The sequence below is a fragment of the Saimiri boliviensis genome, chromosome 2 (genome assembly GCF_048565385.1).
Source record: "Saimiri boliviensis isolate mSaiBol1 chromosome 2, mSaiBol1.pri, whole genome shotgun sequence".
NCBI lineage: Eukaryota > Metazoa > Chordata > Mammalia > Primates > Cebidae > Saimiri > Saimiri boliviensis.
Genome location: NC_133450.1, coordinates 80,935,241 through 80,956,150, shown reverse-complemented (window position 1 = coordinate 80,956,150; position 20,910 = coordinate 80,935,241). Strand labels below are relative to the sequence as shown.

Genomic DNA, 20,910 nt, shown 5'->3' with positions numbered 1-20,910 from the left:
AGCTTAGGACCTCATTTTTAGGGGTGCTAGGAAAAAGACACTTCTCTTTCTTTCTTCCTACACCCACTTCCATAGAGGTCTTTTGCCACCATCAACGAAGTGTTAAGTCAGAATTTAAAATCAACTTAGCCCTCAGCATCGATGTTTTCATTTATAACCTTGAGGTGGAATAGTCAGTCATATACTATGCCCATAATCAACAGTTACCTCAGTCTTTTTATTTGATTCATGCCTTGCCTTCTCCTTGTGCCCTACCCTTTTGTTTAGAGTATATGCTATTTTGAGGGCAATAATTGTACTTTTTAAACTTTATATTTCTGTACAATTTATTTTTGTCTCATTTTTGTAATAAAATGTGTATATTTTAAGTAGTACAACATGATATTTTGATATACATAAACACAGTGAAAGGATTGCTACAGTCAAGCAAATTAACATCCATCTCCTCACATAGTTACCTTTGTGTTTGTGTATGTTTGCATGTGTGTATTATGATAGCACTTGAAATCTTCTCTCCAACAATTTAAAACAGTACTTTATAGCATTAGCAAGGGGAAGGAATGGCCTGGGAGAGCTTTAGCTCCCTCTGCCAATTTTCATAAACCCCACAACCCCCTCCAGAATCATAATTAATACATAAACAAAAGTTTATAATTATAAATAAAAGCATATTTTTGGCTGGGCATAGTGGCTCATGGCTGTAATCTCGGCACTTTGGGAGGCCGAAGTGGGCAGATCACTTGAGGCCAGAAGTTCGAAACCAGCCTGGCCAGCAGAGCAAAAAAAAGAAAGAAAACAAAAAACAAACCCATGGGTGTGGTGGCATGCATCTGTTGGGCCCAGCTACTCTGGAGGCTGAGGCAGAAAAATCGCTTGAACCTGGGAGGCAGAGGCTGCAGTGAGCTAAGATTGCAGCACTGCACTCCAGCCTGGGTGACAGAGTCAGACCCTGTCTCAAAAAAAAAAAAAGCGTGTTTAGAACACACATTATTTACTATGCAGCAGTAGCCTTGAGATAAGTCCTCTAGCTTCCCCTTCCTGCCAGATTGCCACCCCTAGTTTCCCTTGTGAAAAATCTGCCACTCCCACTGCTCAAGATAACGTTAACAAACTGTTGTTAAAGAACAAGAGCCAATGCCTGGTGAAGACTGCAATATTCCTCTGAAAACTGAGGTTATGTTGTTTTTGTGCTGGCAGCCTGTTCTCTAGATTTGCAGGAGATTCACCCTTATAAAACTTGAGGTTCTTATTTTCCTGATCCAAAGCTTTTTATTTAATAAATTCTTTGGGATAAGATTTTATTTAATAAGTTACTTGAGATAATTATATGTCTGAAGCCCTCTGAAAAGTCCCACTTGAATTTTTATCTGAAATGGCAAGAAGAAAGTCAGGCTGCACCTGGAATCTGGATTTAGTTTTAAGTTCTTTCAAAGCAATGCAGATATGGAATATTTAGACAAACCACAATTCTGGAAAGTTTTTTAAGTGGAAAATTTTGGTTCTAAGCTTTTGAAGAGGGTAGTTTGAAAACATCATACCACAGTTAAGCCTCAATCTAAATAATAAAATGTGTAAAATAGTTTTCCTATATATTATTTTCCCTAGTTCAAAAGATTTTGTCCTAGTCTCAGATTTTTTTCATAAAAATTATAATTGTTTGATAGTATAATCAGTCAAAAAACCAAAATACAAGGTTTAAATATTGAAAGGGAGGTAAAGGGATGGGCACAGTGACTCATGCCTGTAATCCCAGCGCTTTGGGAGGCCGAGGTGGACGGATCACCAGGTCAAGAGATAGAGACCATCCTGGCCAACATGGTGAAACCCATCTCTACTAAAAATACAAAAATTAACTGGGTGTGGTAGCACATGCCTGTCGTCCTAGCTATTCAGGAGGTTGAGGTAGGAGAATTGCTTGAACCCAGGAGGCAGAGGTTGCAGTGAGCTGAGATCGAGCCACTGCACTCTAGCCTTGTGACAAAGTGAGACTTCACCTCAATAAAAGAAAAGAAAAGAAGAAAAGGAAGTGGTAAAATTGTCCTGTTTGCAAATGACGTTATCATATATATCTGGGAAGCCTGAGGGAATCAACTTAAAAGTTATTAGAAATAATAGGAGTATTCACTAAGGCAGTCATTGCAAACAATACATAAAAATTAATAGTATTCTTACATTCCAACCACAACCAGTTCAAAATATCACAGGTAAAATTATTTTGATCACAAATCAAAACAACAATAACAACAAACCCTAACAGGAAGTAAGCAGGACCTAGATGATTAAAAATATAAAACTTAATAGAGAACATAAAAGGATTGATATGTCAATTGTAATCCCCTGTGTTGGAGGAGGGACCTGGTGGGAAGTGACTAGATTATGGGGATGGACATCTTGCTTGCTGTTCTTGTGATAGTGAGGGACTTCTCATGAGATCTGGTTGTTTAGAAGTGTGTAGCACCAACAGAAATTGCAACAAAAGCCAGAATTGGCAAATGAGGCCTAATTAAACTAAAGCACTTCTGTACAGCAAAAAAAAAAAAACCCCTATCATCAGAGTTAATAGGCAATCTACAGAATGGGAGAAAATTTTTGCCATCTACCCATCTGACAAGGGTCTAATATCCACAATGTACAAGGAACTTAAACAATTTATAAGAAAAAACAGACAACCCATCAAAAACTGGGCAAAGGATATGAACAGACACTTCTCAAAAGAAGACATTATGGGGGCAACAAACATGAAAAATAGCTCATCTTCCCTAGTCATTAGAGAAATGCAAATCAAAACCACAATGAGATACCATGTCATGCCAGTTAGAATGGCGATTATTAAACAGTCAAGAAACAACAGATGCTGGTAAGGCTGTGGAAAAATAGGAATGCTTTTATACAGTTGGTGGGAGTATAAATAAGTTCAACCATTGTGGAAGACAGTGTGGTGATTCCTTAAGGATCCAGAACCAGAAATACCATTTGGCCCAGCAATCCTATTACTGGGTATGTAGCTAAAGGATTATAGATCATTCTACTATAAAGACACATGCACATATATATTTACTCCATCACTATTTACAATAGTAAAGTCTTGGAACCAGCCCACATGCTCATCAATGATAGATTGGATGAAGAAAATGTGGCACATATACACCATGGAATACTATGTAGCCATAAAAAAGAATGAGTTCATGTCTTTTGCAGGGACATGAATGAAGCTGGAAGCCTTCATTCTCAGCAAACTAACACAGGAACAGAAAACCAAACACCGCATGTTCTCACTCATAAGTGGGAATTGAACAGTGAGAACACATGGACACAGGGAGGAGAACATCACACACTGGGGCCTGTTGGGGGTAAGGAGGAAGGGGAAGGAGAGCATTAGGATGCATACCTAATGCATGTGAGGCTTAAAACCTAGATGGCAGTTTGATAAGTGCAGCAAACCACCGTGGCACATGTATACCTATGCAACAAACCTGCACATTCTGTACATGTATTACAGAACTTAAAGTAAAATTTAAAACATAAATGAATAAAAAATATAAGAAAAGTGTGTAGCTGCTCCCCCTTCACTCTCTTCTCATGCTCCAGCCAGGTAAGGCATGCTTTGCTTCCCTTTCACCTTCTACCATGATTTTAAGTTTTCTAAGGTTTCCCTACCTGTGCTTCCTGTACAGCCGGCAGAACCATCAGCTAGTTAAACCTCTTTTATTTATAAATAAAATAAAATAAAAGGATTGATCAGAAAATTCCATTTTATATCCTTCCTTTATTTCCTTCCTTCTTTTCTTTTTTTCTTCTGTTTGAAATGAAGTTTTGCTCTTCTTGCCCAGGCTGGAATGCAATGGCATGATCTTGGCTCTGTGCAATCTTGGCACAACACGATCTTGGCTGACCATAACCTCTTGGGTTCAAGCAATTCTCCTGCCTCAGCCTCTGTAGTAGCTGGGATTACAGGCATGTGCCACCCCACCTGGCTAATTTTGTGTTTTTAGTAGAGACAGGGTTTTTCTATGTTGGTCAGGCTGGTCTTGTACTCCCAACCTCAGGTAATCCACCTGCCTCAGCCTCCCAAAGTGCTGGGATTACAGGCGTGAGCCACCATGCCTGGCTTATATCCATTTTTTCTCTATTAATCTATGGATTCAATGAAATCCCAACAAAAACTATAAGTTTTTTTTTTTTTTTTGGTAACTTGACTTGACTTTTAGTCCAACTGTAAGTGCAGTTATGTAAAATTGACTCCACAAAAATTTAAATAGTGGTAAGGAATGATTTGGCTGTGGCAGCCAGCCTCCAGCATGGCCCCAGATGATCTCTGCCTCTTGGTTTTCACACCGTGGAGCAGGGGTCCCCAAACTTTTTACACAGGGGGCCAGTTCACTGTCCCTCAGACCATTGGAGGGCTGGACTATGCAAGGTGTGACATCCTTCACAGCCAGCGCTGCTGCCTCCACTATCCCAGACAGCGGTATACAGTGTCACAGGCCCAGCACCGCCTCCAGCGCTGTATACAGGGATGGCGGCGATCAGCCTGTGACACTGTATACAGCGTCCTGGACATCTGCAGCAGCGGTGGGCCTCTTCTGTGGGAAGCCCACTGCTGCATGTTTCCCCTATTATAAGACACCTCCTAAAAATAAGGCAGCCCCCGTCTTTTGGGGGTAAAATTAATATAAGACAGGGTCTTATAATAGGGGAAACACGGTGTGTAGTAATGTCGGGGGAGACTTTTGGGCAAAGGGAGGTTATAGGGGCCATTATGTTGTTGTACATTTGGGGGATTATGGGGACCATTGTACTGTGTAGTAATGGTTATAGTGCTTTGCCTTTCTTCCTACTTCTGCTGTTATTTCACATTGCTTCCGGTGATGTGGGGCGCTGCAGCCGCAGACCAGATGTGCGTCATATGACGTGCTTCCAGAGCCGTGACGCGTGCGTCCCGCGTCACCGGAAGTAGTACTATACGTGAGCAACGCTGCGCTTTGCAACACCGCCACATACTGTGCTCCTCTCACTGACCACCAATGAAAGAGGTGCCCCTTCCTGAAGTGCAGCGGGGGCCAGATAAATGGCTCAGGGGGCCACATGCGGCCCGTGGGCCGTAGTTTGGGGACCCCTGCCATGGAGTATCCCTCCTATGTTGTACCAGGGTAGCATTCCCAGATTAAATATAAGATGCCCAGTTAAATATAAATTTTAGTTAAACAATACATAGTGTTTTGGTATGTCTCAAATATGTTTATATGCATGAAATATACTTGTACTAAATAATTCATTGCTTATTTGAAAATCAAATTTAACTGGGAATACACTGTTATTTGTTCAGTCTGGCAACTTTATTAAACCAGGGTTGGTCTGTGTGACCAATAGCATATGATAGAAGTAATGGAACATCACTTCTGGGGTTAGGTTAAGGAAGACTGGTTTTTATCTTGGGCATGTGCACTCTCTCTCTCTCCTAGTCTCAGTGTCTCTCTTTGTCCTCTCACTCTGGAGGAAGCAAGCTGCCGTGTTTGAGCAGCCCTTATGGAGAAGTCTGCAAGGCAAGGAACTGAAACCTCTGGCCAACATCAAACGAGGAACTGATGCCTGCCAACAACAACAGGAATGAGGTTAGTAGTGAATCTTTCAGCCCCAGTCAAGCCTTGAAATGCCTGCAGCCCCTAGCAACACCTTAACTGCAACCCCACAAGAACTCCTGAGCTGGGGCCACCCACCTAAGCTGCTCCTAGATTCCTGGCCCTCAAAAATTAGGTGACATAATAAATGTTGCTTTAAGATGCTGAATTTAGGAGGGTAATTTGTTATGCACTAATAGATAACCAATACACTGACCTTATTAGATATTTAATCTCAAAGTTATAATGATTAAAACAGTTTGGTATATTATGCAGAAATCTATACTTCAAGAGAATAGCATTGAAAGTGTAAAAATAGAATGCCCATATGAGAGTTTTGTATATTACTCAGGCATCATTTTAAATCAGTATGGAAAAGATTAGTAAATAAATGACATTGGGATAATTACCTAGCCATTTATTTTATTTTTATTTTATTTTCTGAGATGGAGTCTCGCTCTGTTGCCCAGGCTGGAGTGCAATGATGCATCTTGGCTCATGCAGCCTCTGCTTCCCAGGTTCAAGTGATTCTCCCACCTCAGTCTTCCAAGTAGCTGGGATTATGTTCCCATTACCACACCCAGCTAACTTTTGTATGTCTTTCTAGAGACGGGGTTTTGCCACCTTGGCCAGGCTGTGAACTCCTGACTTCAAGTGATCTGCCTGCCTTGGCTTCCCAAAGTGCTGAGATTACAGGTATGAGCCTCCATGCCCAGCCCTAGCCATTTATTTTTAAAATGAATTTTATTGTGTATTTTGAGGTTTACAACAATATTATGGGATACATATGGATAGGAAAATGTTTACTATTGTGAAGCAGATTAACATATCTATAATCTCACATAGTTACTTTTTTTGTGTGTGATAAGTGCAGCTAAAATCTGCTTATTTAACAAAAATCCCTAATCCAGTACAATTTTATTAACTTTAGTCCTTATGAAGCACCTTAGATCGCTAGACTTGTTTATCCTACTCACCTGCTACTTTGTAACCTTTAACTTATGTATCCCCATTTCCTCTCCTCCCACCCAACCCCTGGTAACCACTGTTTTACTCTCTATCTCTATATATTTGAGTTTTTTTTTTTTTTTAAAGATTCCACATATACATGAGATCAAACAGTATTTTTTTCTTTCTGTGTCTGGCTTATTTCACTTAGCATAATATCCTCTGAAGCATCTTGTGGCAAATGACAGGATCTCCTTCTTTTCAGTGGCTGAATAGTATTGCATTTTATATATATATGTATACAGTTTCTTTGTCTGTTCATCTGTTGATGATATTTAGATTGTTTCCATATATTGGCTATTGTGAATGAACATGGGAGTGTGGATATTTTTATGAGATGGTGAATTTATCTTCTTCGGGTATGTAACCCAGAAGAGGGATTGCTAGGTCATATGGTAGTTTTATTTTTTGGGACAGGGTCTCACTTTGGTTGCCCAGGCTGGAGTGCAGTGGTGCAGACTTGGCACACTGCAGCCTCAACCTCCAGAGCTCAGGTGATTCTCCCACCTCAGCCTCCTGAGTAGCTGTGACAACAGGCACACACCGCTATGCTTGGCTAATTTTTTGTATTTTTAGTAGAGATGGGGTTTTGCCATGTTGCCTAGGCTGGTCCCAAACTCCTAAACTCAAGCAATCAGCCAGCCCCAACTTCCCAAGGTGCTAGGATTGCAGGCTTGAGCCACCATGCCTGGCCTTAATTTTAATTTCTTTAGGAACCTCCATACTGTTTTTTATAATGGCTGTACCAGTCTACATTCCTACCAACAGTGTACTAGGATTCCCTTCTTCTTACATCACTTAGCCATTTAGAACCTTGCCAAAAATAGAGACTCTCCTGTCTCCGTACTAGGCTTTCAAATGAAATGAAATGGAAATTTTAGAACATCAAAAAAGCAAAAACCATTTGAAAGGCTTTTATTGTTCCTTTATTCCATATCTAAGACAATGCTACACAATATTTATATATTACCATTTATATATTATATAACCTGCCGAAGTTGAAAGTGTCTCAAGTGTATGTGTAGTCCACGCTCCCCAGGCTGATATGGCTTACATGGTCTTACATAGCTGAATAGAGTTTGCATACAACCCATAGTCATATTTCCCTGGCAGTACCTAGTGACTGCTTCAAGAAAGGGGGAGGTGGTTTTTGATCTCTCTTAACACTTCCACCAGGCAAATACTGTGTACATTTGGTCATATTGCATTGTAACTTTTTTAACTTCATGTAAGGTAATTTCAGTGGTGACATCCACACACAATTTTATTTCCTCAGTGAAACTGGTAAGGAGCTAAGCACTAAATCCATCTGTTTTCTTTTCTTTTTTTTTTTTTTTTGAGACAGAGTCTCACTCTGACCCTCAGGCTGGAGTGCAATAGCATGATCTCTGCTCACTGCAACCTCTGTTACCCAGGTTCAAGCAGTTCTCGTTCTTCATCCTCCTGAGTAACTGGGATTAGAGGTGTGCACTGCTACACCCAGCTAATTTCTTTATTTTTACTAGAGGTGGGGTTTTGCCATGTTGGCCAGGCTGGTCTCAAATTCCTGACCTCAAGTGGTCCACCCACCTTGGCCTCCCAAAGTGCTGGGATTACAGGTGTGAGCCACCGTGCCTGGCGTCTGTCTCAGTTTTTTAACAGAATCATTAAATAGCAAGTAAGCATTAACGAAGAAGAGTTTGACTTCTTACAAGTGTTCTACAAACATTGCACATACTCTTTCCGTATTGTGATACACACACACACACACACACACACACGCAGAGTCTGGGAAGGATCACACAAATCCTATCAAAAATTTCTTAATAATCATATTTCATTAGCTCCATTGTCTTACTAAAAGAAAATGAAAACAAATCATTACATGTTAATAATAGAGAATTTGCCTAAAGTTTCCCATAGTAATCTCCTAAAACATTTGAAATGTAGTTTTAAGAAAACATGGTAAAGAACAAAGAAGACCATAGAATGACCCATAATTTTACTACCCAGATACGCTTGTTGACATAAAAAAAAAAAATAAAGTAATATGTTAATGGAAATTCAAATATTCCAGTAGCTTTTTAGAAAAAACAGACACTACATTTAATACGTTGGTGTACAATGTGACCCAATTTTAGAGAATGTGTGTGTTGGTGGAGAATGCATCTTTAGAATTGATGGATTACGTTATTTCCAGACTTTTTTTCTTTGTGTATTTTTAATATAGTTGATATGTACATATGTAAAATGTATATACTTTTTTGACTTTTTTCACTTAATATTATCATGTAAACATTACATTAATGCTTTTTAAAATTAATGATTATCTTTTTAATGTAACTTAATTAAATAAGATTTAATTTAAATATTATATTGTAATTAGCTTTGCCGTTTTCCTACAGTTGTTTCCAGTGTTTGATCTTATAATTAATATTTTTCCCAAGTCAAACTGTATCCAGCTTTATTAATAAACATACTCTTCATAAACAATTATGATATTTCAGGCAGGACATGGGCAGACAATTGTTAATAGCATACAACAATGTTCAAACTTCCTCCTTCAGTGGACCATCAGAATCAGAAAGCCACTATAAAAACCAGTGAAATCTTGATGCTCTGAATAGGGAAAGTTTCAACTGACAGTTGACATTCCGCATTTAGCATGTTATTTAACACATTTTTACAAACAGACCCTGACTTTCAGGAAATGAAATCAAAATGGCAGAATATATCTGAAGATCCACAATCTACAAATGGAACTGCCACTCTTTTGAGGGGTGCCATCTCAGTGGCATCACTGGAAAATCCAGATTGCCTGACACACTGGTAACCAACTATCGGAGGTTAGGTCCCAACAGGTGTCTGGGTTTAAAGGAGTTGAGTCAATGCTGAAGGTAGAAAGGGAGAGAAGGACATAAAAGTTAATTTTAGTTTTTCCGCACCTACAGGGTGTTTGTGCTGGTTGGTGTCAGCGGTTTCGCTGGAGTTTGGGATCTGAAAACATCTTAAGCAACCTTTAAACAAAAGCCATATGATTCTAACATTGGTGATCCTGCCTATAGGAACAATGGGGATGCAAATGGACAGTATCCAGTGCTATTGACTTTCAGCAACAAGGAAGTGAGCCAAAGGGCAGCCTGATTAAGGCTTCATTATAATGAAATTTCTCCCCAGAACTCAGCATGCAATCCTTGTCAACCCTGTAGGGATGGCTTCATCAGTGGCTCAATGTGTTTGCCAACTCAGAAGCTCTCTGAAGCCCTTTGTTTAGGGTTTTTATGGAGGTTCTATTGCATAGGCATAATTGCTTAAATCACTGGCCATTGGTGATTTACTCAATCCAGCTTTTCTCTCCCCTCCCTCAATGGTGAGTAGGGCTGAAAGTTCCAATCCTCTAATCACATGTTTGGTTCCTCTGGCAACCAGTGCCCATCCTGAAGCTATCTATGGGCTTCCAGCCACCAGTCATCTAATTAACATAATTCATGTACCCTCGAAAGGAGCTTGTTGTAAATAACAAAAGATACTCCTGTCACCTCAATTACTCAGAAAATTCCAAGGGTTTTAGAAGCTCTGTGCCTGGAATCAGGGATAAAAACCAACCATTTTAACAAAAAATGCTCCTGTCACTCCTGTCACTCAGGAAGTTACAAGAATTTTAGAATCTCTGAACCAGAAACTGGAGATGAAGACCAAAAAATATTTCTTATTATATCACAGTGTCACAGTCCTTATCAGGTTGCCAGTTGAAAAGAGGTAGAAAGTTGTCCAAAAGTCAAATTTTCATGTAGGAAAGAAAAGGTTTTTGCTAGCACTTCACCCACAAGCTTCTTTTTTTTTTTTTTTTTTTTCACTTTTTTCCTCAGTAGGATTTTTTTTTTTTTTTTTTTTTTTTTTTACTTACAAACTTCTTTATCAACAAAGTAACTCATCATTGGAATCTGTATACTCTATTTATATTTTCAGTATACGTTAGCTGGCCAAAATTTAGGTGTAAAAGTAGGGATAGCAACAAAAAGAGAAATCACTTTTGTACCACAGCAGTTTAAATGGATGTGCCTGGCAACCTACCATAAACTAAAAATAACATTTGAAGCCCCCCTTAACCATCTGAATGGATCCCTCTTCTTGGCCAAGGGCATTCCAAAGTTGACCTGAAAAACATTCTGGCCATAATGGGAAATTATGTTGGTCATGCCTCATTCTACCCTCTTCCCTTTTGGAATTACTGATAGAATAGCCTCTTTAAGTCTGATAAGAAACATTTACAATCTATTCTCTCTGAAGCCTGCTACCTGGAGGCTTTACCTGCATGATAAAACCTGCATGGTAAGGGGTCTCCACAACTCCTTATCTTAACCCAGGCATTTCTTTCTATTGATTCTAAGTCTTTAGACAATAACTAAACTCAAAGAAAATAAAAAAGAAATAATTCAGCAGTATTACAAAGAAATGAAGGGCATGAATTCCCAATTTCAAGGGACCAGCATTAACAGGCAAAGTAAAGATCCACTCCGAAGCACATCATTATGAAATATCAAAACATTGGAGACAGAAAGAACCTAACAGAGAGGAAAATAAAATCACTGGAAAGGATAAAGAATTGTAATGGTATCTGACTTCTCAGCAGCAACTCTGATAGTAGAGGTCAATAAAGAAATTTTTTTTTAAACAAAAATTTATAAGTTCACATTTTATGTAGGTTGAAATAAGCTGTACAAAATTGATATTTCTAACCAAAAATAACCATATTTTCTTTTTTTTTTTTTTCTTAAATATGGGGTTTCACCATGATGGCCAGGTTGGTCTTGAACTCCTGACCTCAGGTGATCCACCTACGTTGGCCTCCCAAAGTACTAGGATTACAGGCATGAGCCACTGCACCTGGCTTTTTTTTTTTTTTTTTTTTTTTTGGAGACAGAGTCTCACACTGTCGCCCAGGCTGGAGTGCAGTGGTGCGATCTTCGCTTACTGCAACCTCTGCCTCCCGGGTTCAAGTGATTCTTCTGCCTCAGCCTCCCAAGTAGCTGGGATTATAGATACCTGCCACCACACCCACCTTTTTTTTTTTTTTTTTTTCATATTTTTAGTAGAGATGGGGTTTCACTATGTTGGCAAGGCTGGTCTTGAAGTCCTGACCTTGTGATCTGCCTGCCTTGGCCTCCCAAAGTGTTGGGAATACAGGCGTGAGCCACTGCACCTGGCCAATAAAAGCCGTATTTTCTATCATATTTATAGATAAACCACAAAACATTTGTTGTAGCCAGTTTTTCAGGTTTTGATTTTGAGTCTAGATGAGGTAGACATAGTGATGAAAAAAGAAGAGACCAGACACATCAGCTGTCTGTATCCAGGGCTTCTGATTCTGTCTTGACCATGAAACTAAAACCTGATAAAAAGCTTATGACTTGGGAAGACATCGGCTTAACAAAGCAGTACAAACAGCAACAAGCAGAAAGAGAACAATGATACCAGGCTCTTCCATTCAAACTTGTTCTTTCAGGGTCGCTTGATAAAGATCAGTCTTACAATGACACCCTTGTTGGGTGAGCTGCTTCTGTCACTCTCTGGTAGTTCCCACAACTGTGCGTTATAGGTTTTTAACAGTATCAGTAAAAGTCCTACTAGGGAAAGGTGAGTTGTCAGATTCACTGTGACATTTTATAAAACGTATTCATTCCTCCTACTCCTACCCAAAATTTATTCCTTCAAAGTACTGATAACTAACTTAATTTCAAAGTACTAGATCCACAATGATACTAAATGCTGTAACTGAAATTATTTTAAAACAATTCTACCAGCCTGGGCAATATGTCAAAAACCCATCTCACCAAAATATACAAAAATTAGCCAGGCATGGTGGTGTGTGCCTGTAGTCACAGCTACTCAGGAGGCCAAGATGGGAGGATTGTTTGAGCCTGGGAGATTGAGGCTGCAGTGAGCTCTGACTGTGCCACAGCACTCCAGCCTGGGTGACAGAGTGAGAGTCTGTCTCAAAAAAAAAAATAAATAAATAAAATAAAAAAACAATTCCAGAGTGCCAGCACCAGAGAGTATGCAGAAATAGAATTCAGCACTTTTAGTGTTACCTTCTGGAGGAACAGAAACAAAGATCTTCAAGATGTGAGCAATCAGTGCTTGTTTAAACAGAACAGGCAGATTATCAATGGCTAGTGTATTCAATCTGAGGCCTGTAGGCAAAGATATTCAGTGACTGACTTACGTACATTTTCCATTTTTTTCTCCAAATAGCAAATATAGAAGAAAACTGTTTTGTTTTGTTTTGTTTTTGAGACAGAGTGTTGCCCAGGCTGGAGAGGGGTGCAGTGGCTCACATCTATAATCCTAGCACTTTGGGAGGCTGAGGCAGGTGGATCACTTGAGGTCGGGAGTTTGAGACCAGCCTGGCCAACATAGTGAAACCACATCACTACTAAAAATACAAAAAAATTAGCTGGGCATGGTGGTACACGCCTGTAATTCCAACTACTGGGGAGGCTGAGGTAGGAGAATCGCTTGAACTCAGGAGGTAGAGGTTGCAGTGAGCCGAGATCACACCACTGCACTCTAGGCTGGGCAACAGAGACTCTATCTCAAAAACAAACAAACAAAAAATAAATTTAAAAAACATCCTTTGAGGTATTTTTGATGATTTCTGAATCACCTGTAGGAAGTTCTTATTTGCTGTTTAGAGTTTGATATGTGCACCTACAGTTAAATCCAGATCATGTTTTATATCAAAATTTGTTAAGCAAAACCAAGTTATCTACTAAGTTTTTTCAGCTATAATTTGAGATGCTTTCATTTACTACCATAGTGCTCATTCTTAATCTTCATTATAGGAAGAATACACAGGACTTTCAACAATGTGTAAACATTAGGTTTTTGATGTTAGGCAGATGGAGAGCCTCAAAAATATGGATGGAAGCTCTGTTTCTTTTTCTCTGTTCCCAGTTGATTCTCCAACAATGAAATTGGCTGAGAGCATGTTAAGATTGGCCCAGTCACTTCAGTTAAAGTCAGCTTGGTGTTTTTCCGATGTGTTAAATTTGAGCTGTCCCATGACAGAGGTGCCAGAGATCAGCATTTGCGAGGTATGAGGCACTGTTCTGAGAATAAATCTTTGAGTTCCAGAGTAACGTGCTGCACTGTTGGAACACACAGATTCCTTATAGAAACTCTCAGAGGTTAGTTGAGATTCTAAGTTACCTTGCTGAGCTCTGCAGAATTTCCCAGAGACTTTTATTTGAATATCAAATTTGGTTATCAGATTTATGCCTTCCTCAAATTCATGATAAGTTTTAATATTTTCTAATACTTCATTAGTGTTAATGATACCACCATGAAGCTGCTGGCTGCAAAGAAAAGATCAGAGATTTTCCCCATAGAGATTTTTTTCCCCAAAGCCTCTCGTAAGATAGGACATTTTTAAGAGCAATTATAAAAATGAAATCAAGGCCGGAAGTGATAGCTCTCACCTGTAATCCCAGCACTTTGGGAGGCCAACATGGGAGGATCACTTGAGCCCAGGAGTTTGAGAGAAGCTTGGGCAATCATAGTGAGATCCTGTCTCTATTAACAATAATAAAAAAAGAAATTAAAATACATTAATGCACTGTGCAATAAAAACACTCAGCCAGCTATACAGTTATGTCATCTGAGACTTGTGTCACCATTTATACCTCTAAACATAAAACAAATGCTGGCAGGAGATCCAGTAAAATTTCAAAAGCATCATGCCTGTCTGTCCATTGAGAATGACGAATTGCCTTCAGTTCATTATTCCTTTCTTTGCTGTTCTGAGAAAGGACAGAAATCACATAGTCAAGTTCTAGAAGCAGTTGTGGTGATGGATGAATAGAAGAACAAGCTTCCTCAATCCTTTATAATACAACAAATATTCCCATAATAGGCACTGATTTTGCCAGCCACATATTTAGTTTTTAATTTTTTAATTTTAATTTTTAAATTTTTGAGGCAGAGTCTCAATATGTCACCCAGGCTAGAGTGCAGTGCCACGATCTTGACTCACTGCAAGTTCCACCTCCTGAGTTCAAGAGATTCTCCTGCAGCCTCCTCAGTATCTGGAATTGCAGGTGGTCACCACCATGCCCAGCTTATTTTTGTATTTTCAGTAGAAAAAAGTTTCACCATGTTCACCAGGCTTGTCTCAAACTTCTGACTGCAGGTGATCCTCCTGCCTCAGCCTCCCAAAGTGCTGGGATTACAGGTGTGAGCAACCATGCCTGGCCTGCCAACCACATATTTAAGACACAGGAAGAGCAGAATGTGTAGATACTTCGGGAATATTTCTGTTAAAGCAGCAACCTCCATTTTTGAAGAAAATCTATTGGCCTTAATGTTTACCTGGCCACAACAGCACTCTACTGTTAGTCCCCATTTCTCAATTTTTGTGGTGTGAGATCACACAACCAAACTGTCTGCATCAGCTTCATGAGGCAGGAAGCTTACACGTTCTCTGTCAGTTAAGAGACTCATCAATAAACCTCACCACCCTGGGCTGGTGTTCTTCCTCTGCTATGTCCACTGTAGCATTGGTGATCACAGAAAAGAAGTATGAATCCCTCACTTCCTGGGGCATTCTTCCTGAAGGCAGTTCTCACAGATCTCTAGCAGCTATTCTGCTGTTTTCCAACAGAACAATTGGAAAGATGCTGTTGTCTCTAAGGGCTTTCTCAGGACCTCATCACCAGAATTTATCTGGCGTTTGAAAGACATTAAGAGTAAAGAAACCCTCCCAGATTTAATCAGCCTATGTCCATCTAGAGGTAGGTTTTATTTTCTCAAAAGAATAAACATTTAAATAAAGTTTTTTGGTATTATTTGTTTTTCTTCTTTTCAAGGGTTAAAAGTCAAATGTTTTCACCTTGTTCCTCATGCTCTTTTTCTACATTGAGCTTCTGAGTCTTGCCATTGTGTTTCTTTATGTTTTTGTTCCTGTTCAGAATTTTTTGTTTTAATTTTGTTTCAGTGTCCTGATTTCATCTTCACTTAATTCTTTTTGATTGGCTACTACACTGGAGTATTCGTTTGTTCATCTGAGCAAGATGTTACAAGTTTCTTTAAATAGATGACATTTAAAAAGCATAAATTGGCTTCTCTGCCCACCCTTACCCTTCAACTGTCAGCATATCCTCATTCTTCTTGGATCCAGGACAAGAGCTAAGGAACCACCGAACACTGGTATGAGTATAGTACAGGGGGCTGTCTGCTGGGGTGTGCTTGGCAGAGCCTCGGGCTGAGCTGGTATGCAAGCCAGACTCAGCTGGGGTGAGCCAAGCGAGTGGGACGCCTCCAGCGGCAGGTAGCATGGCCAAGCAAGGTTCAGGCTGGGGAGCGGTGCGTTGCTGGCTGAAGGTACTGGCTGGCAAAATATTGTGTCAATATCATGTAGAGGTAAGAAAATATTACACATTCACAGACACAGATAGAGTATATCCAGACCCAGATAGCTTATAGTTTTAACTTAAAAATGTTAGCCAATGTTGTATTTTATCCAAGCAGAAATACAAAAAACACTGAAGCAGTTCTTGCCCAAATTTGAGTACAAATTCTTAATAGATTTGATTGAAAAAATACAAAATAGACAAACAGAAAAAAAAGGAACAAACTACTGTTTTTCAGTTTCAGAGACAAGATTTCTGTAAACCATTTAATTAGTTTATAAAGACTACCAAAAAATAAAAATAAAAAAGCACAACTTGTTTTTGAAAAAGGCATAAATATTTTCAATTGAATTATTTGACTCCAACTTCCTTTTGTGAGATTTTTAGCCTTCAATGTGTGCTCTTAGATTTTTAGTCAGTCCCTGTTCTAGTTATCTATTTCTACAAAAGAAACCATAGCTCTATACCTAGCAACAGAAAATAACAACAATTTTATTATCTTTATGGAATTCAGATAGGGCATGGTATGGATGTTTTGTCTCTGCTCCATGGTATGGATCTTTTTGTCCAGGCCTCAGCTGGGATGACTCAAATGCTGAGGAGTGACTTGAAAGGCTGGAAATGGAACCATCTGGAGGCTTCTTCACTCACAGATCCAGTGTCTGGGCTGGGATGACACAAAGACTAGGCTAGCCATGGCTGTTGACCACAGAACTTACGTACGGCCTCTCTCTATGGTTTGAACTTTCTACAGAACGGTGGCCAAGCTCCAAGAGGGAGCTTCCTAAGAGTGAAGGTTCCCAGAGCTGCATGGCCTTTTATATCTGAGTCTCAGAAGTCGCAAAGCATCTCTTCTTCCACATTCTGTTGCAGGGATCAGCAAACTATGGCCCAATGCCAAATCCATCTGCTATGTCTTTTTTGAAAATAAAGTTTTATGGGAACATAGTCATGTCCGAACATGTATGTACTGTCATACTACAATTCACACTAGAGTGGCAGAGTGAGTTGGTTGCAATAGAGATCGTATGGTTTGCAGTGTAAAATGTTTGCTGTCTGGCTCTTTACAGAAATGGTTTGCAGAGCCCTGCTCTATTGGTTAAAACAATCTCAAGCCTCCTCAGTGCTAAGGGGAAGAAATAGACCACCCCCCTTGAGGTGTGTCAAAAAAGGTGCAGTCATGAAAAAAAAAATACCACACTTCCTATTTGCCTCAGATTTTGATCCTTGTTTGGTTTTTAATTTTGTAAGCTACTTAAAATAGCTCTTCTATTTGAATGTATCCTAAAGTAATTTCTGTTAAGAAAAAGTTAAAAAATGGAAGTCAACAATGTTATTTCAAGTTATAGTCTTTTGAAACTTGCCGATGTCAGCTCCTTTGGGTAAATATTTGGGAAATAATTCTTCCAAAGAAAGGTTAGGAAGGTTAACTCGTGTTCAGAGTTAAAAAACAAACAAAAAGGCTGGGCGCGGTGGCTCAAGCCTGTAATCCCAGCACTCTGGGAGGCCGAGGCGGGTGGATCACGAGGTCGAGAGATCGAGACCATCCTGGTCAACATGGTGAAACCCTGTCTCTACTAAAAATACAAAAAAATTAGCTGGGCATGGTGGCGCGTGCCTGTAATCCCAGCTACTCAGGAGGCTGAGGCAGGAGAATTGCCTGAACCCAGGAGGCGGAGGTTGCGGTGAGCCAAGATCGCGCCATTGCACTCCAGCCTGGGTAACAAGAGCGACACTCTGTCTCAAAAAAAAAAAAAAAAAAAAAAAGCAGTTCCTTAAAAAAAAAAAAAAGCAATAGCTCACACCTGTAATCTCAGCACTTTAGGAGGCTGAGGCAGGCAGATCATGAGGTCAGGAGTTTGAGACCAGCCTGACCAACATGGTGAAACCCTGTCTCTACTAAAAATACCAAAAATTAGACAAGTGTAGTGGTGCGCACCTGAAACCCCAGCTACTCAAGAGGTTGAGGCAGGAGAATCACTTGAACCTGGGAGGCAGAGGTTGCAGTGAGCTGAGATCGTGCCACTGCCCTCCAGCCTCGGCAGCAGAGCGAGATTCCGTCTTAAAAAAAAAAAGGGTAAATGGTAATAAGCATTTGTTGAAACAGTTAAGCCTCTCACTTGGTCAACAAGTTTCAGGTTATATAAATCATTCCTTATTGATGAATATTTTTATTTAAACATGCTACATTGGTACTATTTTAATTAACCCCCTAATTTCTTCATCTATACAGTGAAGGAATTGAGTAGGCACTGGTTTTTAACCCTGGCTACAAATTTAAATCATGGGAGCGAAGACCCTTATCCTAGATAATCAAATAGGACCTCTGGAGATGGGGCCACCAAATTTTTTAAAACCTCCTCAAAGGATGAGGGCCGAGAAATATGTGGCTGGGTGACTGTAAGCTCTTTTTAGATGGTAAAATTCTGTGATTGTAAGGGGGATGTAAAATGGGAAGTTTTCCTGTATTTGCTGCTTATACTACTAAAAAAATTATTTGGAATGACTGTTTGTATGTTTTAATATGGTAACCAGCATGACTTCAACATCTCATGGTCATTTGAACTACCTGAGTTAGCCAGAAGCTAAGTTAAATGTTTCTATTTTCACTTAGCCTTTGACCTACTAATTATTTCTGTCATTCTACACTATGCATTTACTCTGAAGTAGATCTTGTATTTTGTTTGTTTGTTTGTTTGTTAAGAGCATGCTAGTATGACATCCTTTTCAGTATAACGTTGGCAGATGTCTGTAAATATGTATTAACATTGTGTTTCTCCAACAAGTGTACCCATAGGTCACTTGGGGAATCTTGTTAAAATTAAAATTCTTATTCAATAGGTATGGGGTGAGAATGTGGCCTAAGAATCTGCATTCTTTTTTCTCCCTTATCATTACCTACAAAGGATCTGCATTTCTAACACGCTCCTAAATTATGTTTATACTATCTGTCTACCATCCATGTACTACAGCTTGAGTAGCAAAGCATGAGCATATCCATCCAGAATGATTTAACTCAGAACTGCAAGTTAGCCTCAGTACTAATTGAGGAAAAGAATACAGTCATAGGAAAAAGAAGGGGTGCTACAGTCATTAAAAATGTTTATGCTTTACATAATGGCACTTCTTTTTTATTTTTTTAAAAGAATTAACCCATTGAGAAAAGTATAGAACTTTGTCACTGGTTCTTTCTACAGGTTTCATCAATTATTTTCTTTGGCTGTGTGACACATATTGTCTATAGTACAGGCCTCATGCACTGCATAATTCGAAAGGTAGATTTAGCAGCTGAGAGCTCATTTCATTAGAGACACATTCTATTAGTATCGTATAGTGGGAAAATGCACTGAACTACATGTTAGAAGACCTGAGTTCTTGTCTTTATCACTTTTTGATTGTGTGACCTTGGATGGGTCACTTAATCTCATTGAGTCTCAATCTTGTCTTTAAAAGCTAGGCTAATAAACCCAGTCTACCATACAGGGTATTAAGAAGAGCAAATTAGATAGCTGTGAAAGTGCTTTGTAAATTACATAGTGACTTAGACATGTAAGTTATTATCATTATTGTCCATACCATATGGTATTAACTGTCGCCTCCATGTAAGAATACACTGGTGTTTGATGCTCTTAACCCTCAACTTTCTTTATCAGTAGAAAGAGCATTAGTTGAGAATTAGATGATGAATAAGCCACACAGAATCTTTCTGTGTTTGGGTTCAAAGAATGAAAAGATGGAGTCTTAAGAGTCAGAGAAAGGCTGGGCATGGTGGCTCATGCCTATAATCCCCGCACTTTGGGAGGCCGAGGTGGGCAGATCACCTGAGGTCAGGAGTTTGAGACCAGGCTGGCCAACATGACAGAACCCTGTCTCTACTAAAAATACACAAAAATGAACCAAGCATGGTAGCACAAACCTATAGTCCCGGCTACTTGGGAGGCTGGGGCATAAGAATCACTTAAATCCAGAAGTTGGAGGTTGCAGTGAGCAGAGATTGCACCACTGCACTCTAGCCTGGGTGACAGAGCAAGATTGTCTCAAAATAAATAATAAACAAAAAGAATCCTAGGTAGAAGTGGTCAATACAAATTTCCTTATGTATATTATATATTGACTATTGTTTCCTTTCCAATTCTTTGTCTGGCATTAGAAACATCAGTGATGTTGAGGGGAAGGCCTTTGCAACTACTTGTGAATAAAAGCCAATTCTGAATTTAAAAAATAGAAGAACAAAATAGGTTTCTCTGATCCTTTCATATAATTCAGTGTAGAGGAGTAGTTAATACCATGTCTTTCCTTCACTCTCTGGAATGCTTGCTGTAGTCTGGTAATTTACTACCATGGTTATTGAGCAAACAGTCTTGGCTTTCATTACAATAAAGGAAGAAAAATATTAGTTTAGAAAGAAACATATTTAGCCAGGCGTGGTGACTCATGCGTGTAATTCCAGTACTTTGGGACTCTGAAGTGGAAGGATCACTTAAACCCAGGAGTTGGCAATCAGCCTGGGCAACATGGTGAAGCCATCTTTACAAAATATACAAAAAATTAGCTGGGCATGGTGGTGAACACCTATAGCTCCAGCTACTCGGGAGGCTAACGTGGGAGGATTGCTTGAGCCCTGGAGGTTGAGGCTGCAGTGAGCTGTGATTGTGCCACTGTACTCCAGCCTGAGTGACAGAGTGAGACATTGTCTCAAAAAAAAAAAAAAAAATGGAAAGAAAAAAACTGATTTCGCTTCTGTGGTTGGATAAAAAGTCTACATGATGAGATAGCTAATGAGTCCATAAATGACCTCAGTGATAGTCTGCAAGTGAAAACTGAGTTAACTCTGTATGTTAATAGCAATGAAACAGTTTAAGACAGCTCAAGGAGCCATCTCCCCACTGGGGAAC

The 20,910-nt window shown here is 39.5% G+C and overlaps 1 long non-coding RNA gene across 9 annotated transcripts in view; it reads left to right on the top strand.

Annotated features, from left to right (window-relative positions):
• The window catches only part of LOC104651540 (uncharacterized), a 100,474-nt gene that overhangs the window by 28,174 nt on the left and 51,390 nt on the right, over positions 1 to 20,910 (top strand). For 8 of the 9 annotated variants that reach the window (XR_012516277.1, XR_012516278.1, XR_012516275.1 and 5 more), the window contains 2 exons: positions 5,497 to 5,612; positions 6,226 to 6,314. This is a non-coding gene — a long non-coding RNA (uncharacterized LOC104651540). Of the gene's footprint in view, positions 1 to 5,496; positions 5,613 to 6,225; positions 6,315 to 15,267; positions 15,398 to 20,910 lie in introns of all 9 variants that reach the window. The other variant, XR_012516273.1, reaches the window with a different exon arrangement.